Source organism: Vanacampus margaritifer, chromosome 7 (assembly GCF_051991255.1).
Source record: "Vanacampus margaritifer isolate UIUO_Vmar chromosome 7, RoL_Vmar_1.0, whole genome shotgun sequence".
Taxonomy (NCBI): Eukaryota; Metazoa; Chordata; class Actinopteri; order Syngnathiformes; family Syngnathidae; genus Vanacampus; species Vanacampus margaritifer.
In genome coordinates, this window is record NC_135438.1 from 15,774,846 (window position 1) to 15,782,697 (window position 7,852).

The window sequence follows — 7,852 nt, forward strand, 5'->3', positions numbered from 1 at the left end:
ACACATTCCCAGTCATCAATGCATCGGCTAAGGAGAGCTGAGATCACAGTGATGTTGTACATTGATAACATTGAAAGGGAACGTTGTGATTTGAAATATGTTTTGTGGTAACAGTCCGGGAACGTTTTTGACATACCTTTGTACTGCATATACACTGACCAAACACATTATGACCATTAGCACAATGTATTTACCTCAAATACAAAGGCTTTAATAAATTTTACTTGTAGGGGTGGGAATCTTTGAATGTCTCACGATTCGATTCGATTCAGAATCGATTTTCGATTAAGAGCGATTTTTTGATTCAAAATGATTTGATTGACACTGATTTTTGCTTCAATCTATAGATGTTCAAGGAATTGTAATGATCTACTCCAGTCTGACTCGCTAATGCTAATTAGCGCGCTACTCGCGGCACTTTTATCACTCAAAAGAACGGCTCCACGCTGCAAAAAAACAACTTTTATTGGAATAACTTGATCGTAACTTTTTCCTTCTACTCTCTAATGTGGCTACAACTTAACAGTGTATTAGACCGCGTGGAACTACACTGCCCCTCAGTGGCCAAACCGGGTACAACATGAACAATGCTCCAAATAAAGGCACACACAGACAAAGGCAAGACAGTATAAAATAATTTAAACAAAATCAGTTTTGGGACATTTAAAATCGATTCTGAATTGTACTAAATGAGAATCGCGATTCTTAAGAGAATCGATTTTTGGGCACAAAACTATTTACTTGTATCATATTACAAAGGTAATAAATAATGTTCAGGTATGACTGACAGTGTCAGACATGTGTTCATTTAACAGTATGTTTTACTAAAAGCGGTTTCTAATGAGGCTACCATGCTGAGGTTACCAACATATTAGAAACAGCAGCACTATGAAGTACAGCTCTACACTACAGAAAACGACAACTAGAATAATAATAAACATACTGTTCAATTAATACATATTCGACAGTGTCAGTCAAAACTAAACATGATGAGGCAAAATATTTGAAACAGTTCTTATACTGAATTACAATGATGTAGCTTTGGTGTGTGTAATAAGCTAAGGCAGGGGTCTGCAACCTGCAGCTCTGGAGCCACATGTGGCTCTTTGGTCCCTCTCTTATGGCTCCCTTTGGATCACTAAATATATATATTTTTTTAAATGTAGATTTTTTTTTGTTTGGACATGTTTATTTTTCTATTTTAGATAATATATTCTTTAAATCCCTGGATTGACTGGCAGCAGGTTCGGGGTGTACCCCACCTACTGCCCGAAGCCAGCTGGGATGGACTCCATCACCCCTGCGACACTTGCGTGCAATAGGCGGTTCAGGAAATGGATAAATATTCTTTAAATGAATTAATGTTTTACATAAAAAAAAAAAGAAAAGAATAATTAAATGCTCAAAAAATGTCAGAAATCTCGAAAATTGCCATGGAATGTACACAAAATTCCTAAAATAAAATAAAATAGAAGAAAAGAAGGCAGAGCATTTATTTTAAGAGAAAAAGGCAGTAAAGAAAATGTTTAAAAAGTAACTATAACATTTCCAAACACAAAAGAAGAAATCCCCAAAATTACACACACAAAAATGGCCACAAAACTGCCAAAAGTCAGAAAATTTATTTAAGAACATGAAAGGTCCCAAAAAACTAAAGAATAAATCTCAAAATTTACCATAAAATGTCCATAAAATTGACGAAAATGTCAGAAATTTGGCAGAAAGGTCTACAAATGCATGAAAAACGAAGTATGAAAAGTTACAAAAAACAAAACGGAAGACAGAAGGTAGAAGAAAATAAACGCATATTCTTCTCTTATGGTGCAGCTCTAATTCGCTCTTAGGCACTTTTGTTTCATTCATCACAATGTTCAAATGTTTTGTGGCTCCAGACTAATTTTCTGTTATTTATTTGCCGTAAAATGTCTCTTTTGACAGTAAAGGTTGCTGCCCCTTGGGCTAAGCGGTTTTATCTCTACTGCAATAATGGGTATGGAAATAGATGACATACACTTCTAGCAAATTCCATAAAAGATATGAAAGCATGAAAGAACCTATTGCAGGCTTATGACGGTGCTGTTTATTGTCTGTGTTTGCTGTTTCCATTATAGTACAATAATTACTGATATTATGATTAGCAATACTAAAAAAAAATCCCCTCCCAACAATATTATGCAATATATTTCCATACATATAGCAAACACGATTCTGATAATGTCACCGTGAAGATGAACATACACATGAAGGTTAGAATGTTTATTCTGCTGTGGACATGTGTGAAGTCATTAGGCGGGATTAGTCTGCTTATTAAATCCTTCTAATTTTCTACCTCTGACCTCATCAGAGGCGGCCCTTTATGTTGAGAGCCCAGCGGGCGACACTAACTGATCAACTAAAGCCGACTAGAACATGTGATGTGTCACAAGCACATACGCACGTTGCGCTGAAGGTCAAATATCTTTACATTGAGGAGAAGATATCGCATTTCAGTGTGCTCCTTTTGTGCTTATAAGAGCGTTTAGCTGGTCAACCTCATTAACGTATATATACAAAATAACCACAACTTTACAATTGCTAGAAGAATAAAGTACACAGTACGTATTAACTAATTTACTGCCATTGACGGCTATAGATGTCAAAAATTCATTTGAACTATTTCTATTAGTTTAACATTTTCCCCCCTTTTGTTAACAAGAGTATAAAAAGCTAGATTTTTTTTTATTGTATTAGAACAGGTATAACATTTGTGATTAATCGGGAGTTAACTAGTGAAATCATGCGATTAATTACGATTAAAAATGGTAATCGCCTGACGTCCCTAATTTTTAATAATCTTTTCTTAAAAAAAATAAAAAAAAGATTATTAAAAATTGGAAAAAAAATTATTATAATTATTTAAATTTCATTTATTTTTTTTTAAAGAAAAGATTATTAAAAATTAGGGGTGTCAGGTGATAATTTTTTTTAATACGATACGATACGATATACTTTCATTTTCCCCGTGGGGAACTTTTTCCTGGACTCCGTCCAGCTGCAGTTTACAGTAAGAGAAAACAACAGAATAGAAAGAGATGAAATTAAAATTAAATAAATAAGAAGTGCAGCAATAAGTAGAAGACTTCCCAGAAGTCTTCACAGGAGTATACATGAGAAGTACATTGCACACACCCATATACACACTTCTATATATATATATATATATATATATATACACACACATAATCGTAGTTAATCGCATGACTTCACTAGTTAACTCACGATTAATCACAAATTTTATATCTGTTCTAAATTTACAAAAAAAAAAGTTCTAGGTTTTCATACTCTTGTTAACAAAAGTGGGAAAAAAATGTTAAACTAATAGAAATAGTTCAAATAAATTGATGACGTCTATAGCCGTCAATGGCAGTGAATGAGTTAATATCCCGTTCTAAATTTACAAAAAAAAAAGTTCTAGGTTTTCATACTCTTGTTAACAAAAGTGGGAAAAAAATGTTAAACTAATAGAAATAGTTCAAATAAATTGATGACGTCTATAGCCGTCAATGGCAGTGAATGAGTTAATATCCCATACAATATCAAGGTAATTTCTTCTTTAATCCGGCTTTGGGACCAATGAAGCCAGGATGCATTTACCGACGATATGTCTACAAAACAACCACTTACAGAATCATACAACTAAATCACAGCAGATACAGCAAGAAGGGGTGGAAAATGATACTCGCTCTGGCATTTGGAAAATGATCCAGTCTTTATGAGGTCATAAAGCCAACTTAAGCGCATGCAATCACTGACAACACTCTGCAAATTCCATTTTTCATAAGATAACATTTGTTACTGTAGAACAAAAAAAATAATCTACACCGCCAAATGCCACCGCATCGTCCGGCCATGTTACCAAAGTTATGGGCTGGAAACAGAGCAGGCCGTTTTCAAAACAGCCCAAAATAGAAGCAAAAGTCATAAACAGTTAACATAAAACTGAACGACAGTGACACCAGTACGGTGTCCTTGTAAATGATGTCGCCCACTTACAGAGCTTTGAACAGCAAAGCCTTTGCTTACATGTTACATTTTATTGACTCGGCCCTACCAGCCATTACATTGTAAACACGTGTTGTAATTGCATTCGATAGTCAACATTTGGCACTTTTGCGAAGCTTGTGACTGAAGCTCTGTAACTCAACAGTATAAGGTTCTTGAAGTATCTTTCAAACTATCAGTGAGTAATGACAGCTGTGATTTTTACAACTTCAAACAAACTCAACAACTTCCTCAATGAATTCTGTATGTACTTTGATGGATAAAATGGGAAATGTAGGAATATTATAGAATGTGGTGGACAACCAATCGAATTGCTGAATCAACAAGCTATTGATTTGCGGGGTGTTAATTGAAAATGCATTTTGAATAATAATAATAATAATAATAATAATAATAAACGGTGGCTGGCCGTGAGATCGAGTCCGGGCTTCGGCCTTCCTGGGTGGAGTTTGGGTGTTCTCCCCGTGCTTGCGTGGGTTTTCTCCGGGTACTCCGGTTTCCTCCCGCATTCTAAAGACATGCGTGGCAGGTTAATTGAACACTCCAAATTGTCCACAAGTGTGATTGTGAGTGTGGGTGGTTGTTCGTTTCTGTGTGCCCTGCAATTGGCTGGCAACCAGTTCAGGGTGTACCCCGCCTACTGCCCGAAGCGTACCTTGTGAGGATAAGTGGTTAAGAAAATGGATGGATGGATGGAAAATGAAGAAAATTTTTCATCTACGAAATGATCACTGCTAGAGACTGTCCCACAATTTCGATGGGCTAGTCCATTCATCCATTTTTGAATATAGAGAGCAAATTCAACCATTATTATTATTATTCAATGTCATTATTTTACACACCACCTAAAGTTACGGTTTGTTTTGAAAAAATACAAATAAAATCATAGACTGACATAAACGTGTTAAATACAACACAAATTCAATTACTGGTAACATAAACACATATGACAAGGATTAACGTCCTTATAACTTCATTAACTGTGCCACACAATGCATTCTGGGAACAAGATATATGCAAATCGGGTAACTACAACATGTTCGGAACTCGTACAGGCAAAGTGTTGCTGCATTTGTGTAACAATATAATTACAGTTGTACAGTACTTTCATGTCTATCACCTGAAGAAATATTGAAAGGCTACATGCTTTTTAGCTCCCTAGTTTCAATAGTGGTCATCTGACAGAATGATAAATCAGACGACATGGAGAAGGCATGACGAGACCACCACGAAGTGTAAGGAGTCCGGACACAACAAGTCTTTACAGGACTCGGCACTGCCAGCTGTTAGACGACTTCATTTGTTGACTGTGACGACTAGCAGAACTTTTTTATTTTTTTTTATTTCACGAAGCAGGGAGGAAAAGGACAGCTTTGGACACATTTGGAAGACAAGTTTGAGAAGGTGCTGTGGCCAGGCAGACGTCGACAAGAAGATCTTCCCGATGGCGTCCATCTGTCATGTGAATTGGCGACAGATACAGTAGTTCGCAGGCTTGTGAATATTTGGCAAGCAAAGGCGAAGCGGCACATTGACGTGAGGTGTTCTGTCAATATCACACCCAGCTCAATGACATGCGGGCATCTGCTTTCCAACCAACTGCCTCTGAGGTCATGATGGTTCAGTGCAGTCCAAAGACATCCACCAGAGCAGTGACACCATTCCAGCACAAATGTGTAATGGCATTCAAACGTATTTGTGGATTGTACATAGTCAGGCCCATCAACGCAATTCTCATTTTGGGGGGGGGGTACACCATCACACTGGATTTGAAATGAAACAAGATAGAAGACTTTCACCTTTAATTTGAAGGTATTTATATCCAAATCTAAAATAATTAGAATCAGTTTGTAATATACGCCTCCCACTTTTTAAGGGACATAAGGGAAAATAACCATGGTTTAATATGTCCTCATGTAACCTCTTATATAAGGATATGTTGTTGTCCTGAACTGTTGTACGAATCCAGGTGCCCAACAATTTGTGAATAAAGGGCGGAATCAACCTGGGAACTCTTCCTTGTTTATACTATAGTCCTTCCTGCTTCGGAAACATGTTTTCGAGGGTGCCTGGGAGAGGGCTTGGCCAGGCCGGTTTCTCACGCTCACAATCTTTTGTTAACGAATAAAAGACGGAGCGGCACACGGTGTGGGTAGAGTCAGCTGTGGGATACGTACGATCGCTCAGCCGTTTTGCAGCTCGTTCTACCCGGTCCGTCGGCTCTCCGGTCTAGTGTCAAGGTAAGCGCTGATGATGATCATATTATGCTGCTTAGCGTTGAAGTGTGTTGATTGCTGTTTGCGGGGAATAAAAGGCACATTTGTTCTAGCACAGTATATCAGTCTCTATGTATTCATTGTTACCGTCACTCACGATCCTGCATAAAAATATAAAAGTGAAGTAGTGTTTTCCACAAAACGGACCAAATGTAACGGGACAAATTAACAATCATAAATCAAACTTTCACTTTTTACTACTTGGTTGCAAATCAAAATCAAAATTATAGCCTGAAGTTTGAAATAGATGCAGGTACTGGATTTCATCCCTGATAATGTTCTGCCAGGCCATTAATAAGGCGGCTGTCTTCAGTTCCTGCTTTTTTTCTCTCTCCAGACCTGTCTTCGGCAAGCATGCTCAGTCGGATTCACGTCAGGTCCTTATTCTGCGCTTCATCTGATCGACTTGGCCATAGCATAACATTCCGCTTCTTGTCTTCTTTGGTTGCGACAAGCTCATACAGCGAACCCCGTATCGGCGCGCATAGCGTTTCGAGAAAGTCACGTGCCTGTAGGGATTTTTAAGGTGCAGCATGTGTCAGCATTCAGAGCATTAACACAGTATTGTAATACATCGAAACGCTTCATAAAGTCTCCTCGACCCATCGCTACTTTCGCAGTATGCTCCGGGTCATTGACCAGAATCGTTTGGCTGAACATGAACAGAAATGTAAACTTCTGACATTGAAAATTTTTATTTAAAAAACAAATAAACTACTACTATTCCAGCATTTGAAAAAAAACTGTGCGCCTTTTTATAGTGTGTGCGTAAATCTTTGGTTGTAAATGTGTGTATTCTACATTATTAGGCATTTGTTTCTCAGTTACAGTAACAAATAGTGTAGAGCTTGTTTTGAAATGAGGTCAGTGAGAATAAATAAAATAGGGTCAAGCAATCACAACTATTGTACAATTGATAACACTTTCTGTGTGTGCATATTTTACATATAAAAATAATGTGATAAAAGAGAAAAGTTGTTTTCTGTTCTCTTCAGGATGAAAGACGAGAACGTAGACATGTCCTAAAGGAAGTCTCAAAAGATTTTCAACTTCCTTTAGTAGACTAGACTAGATTGAGTTTGCCATCATGCATGATGATGGTTTGAACTCCAAATCGTACCACTTTTGGAGCACTAAAAGTTGCAATGCATCTGAACTGCGATCTGAAGTGTGAATGATGATTGTACCAACAATACTGTAACTAGAAAACAAATTGAAATGTATCCGCTCACGTGGGTTTTGGAAATTTGAAATGTCGAACTGCTGTCAAAAGGGTGTTATAAAAAAACATGCTGGCGTGCAGCATGCGGCTACGACAAGCACAGCATAATCTGGATGGGGGGGGTGGGGGTGGGAGCACGCCTGTAACGTCGGGTTCCCACCTACAACGCAACGCCACAGGAGCAGTGACAGCGCATCACTGCAACTGTGAGTCACTATACAAAACATACTGAAACAGTTGCTCCAAATTAAAAGGTGACATTTGGAAATGTGGACATTTTATGCAATTAATTCTGAATCTTTGCAAATAGTTG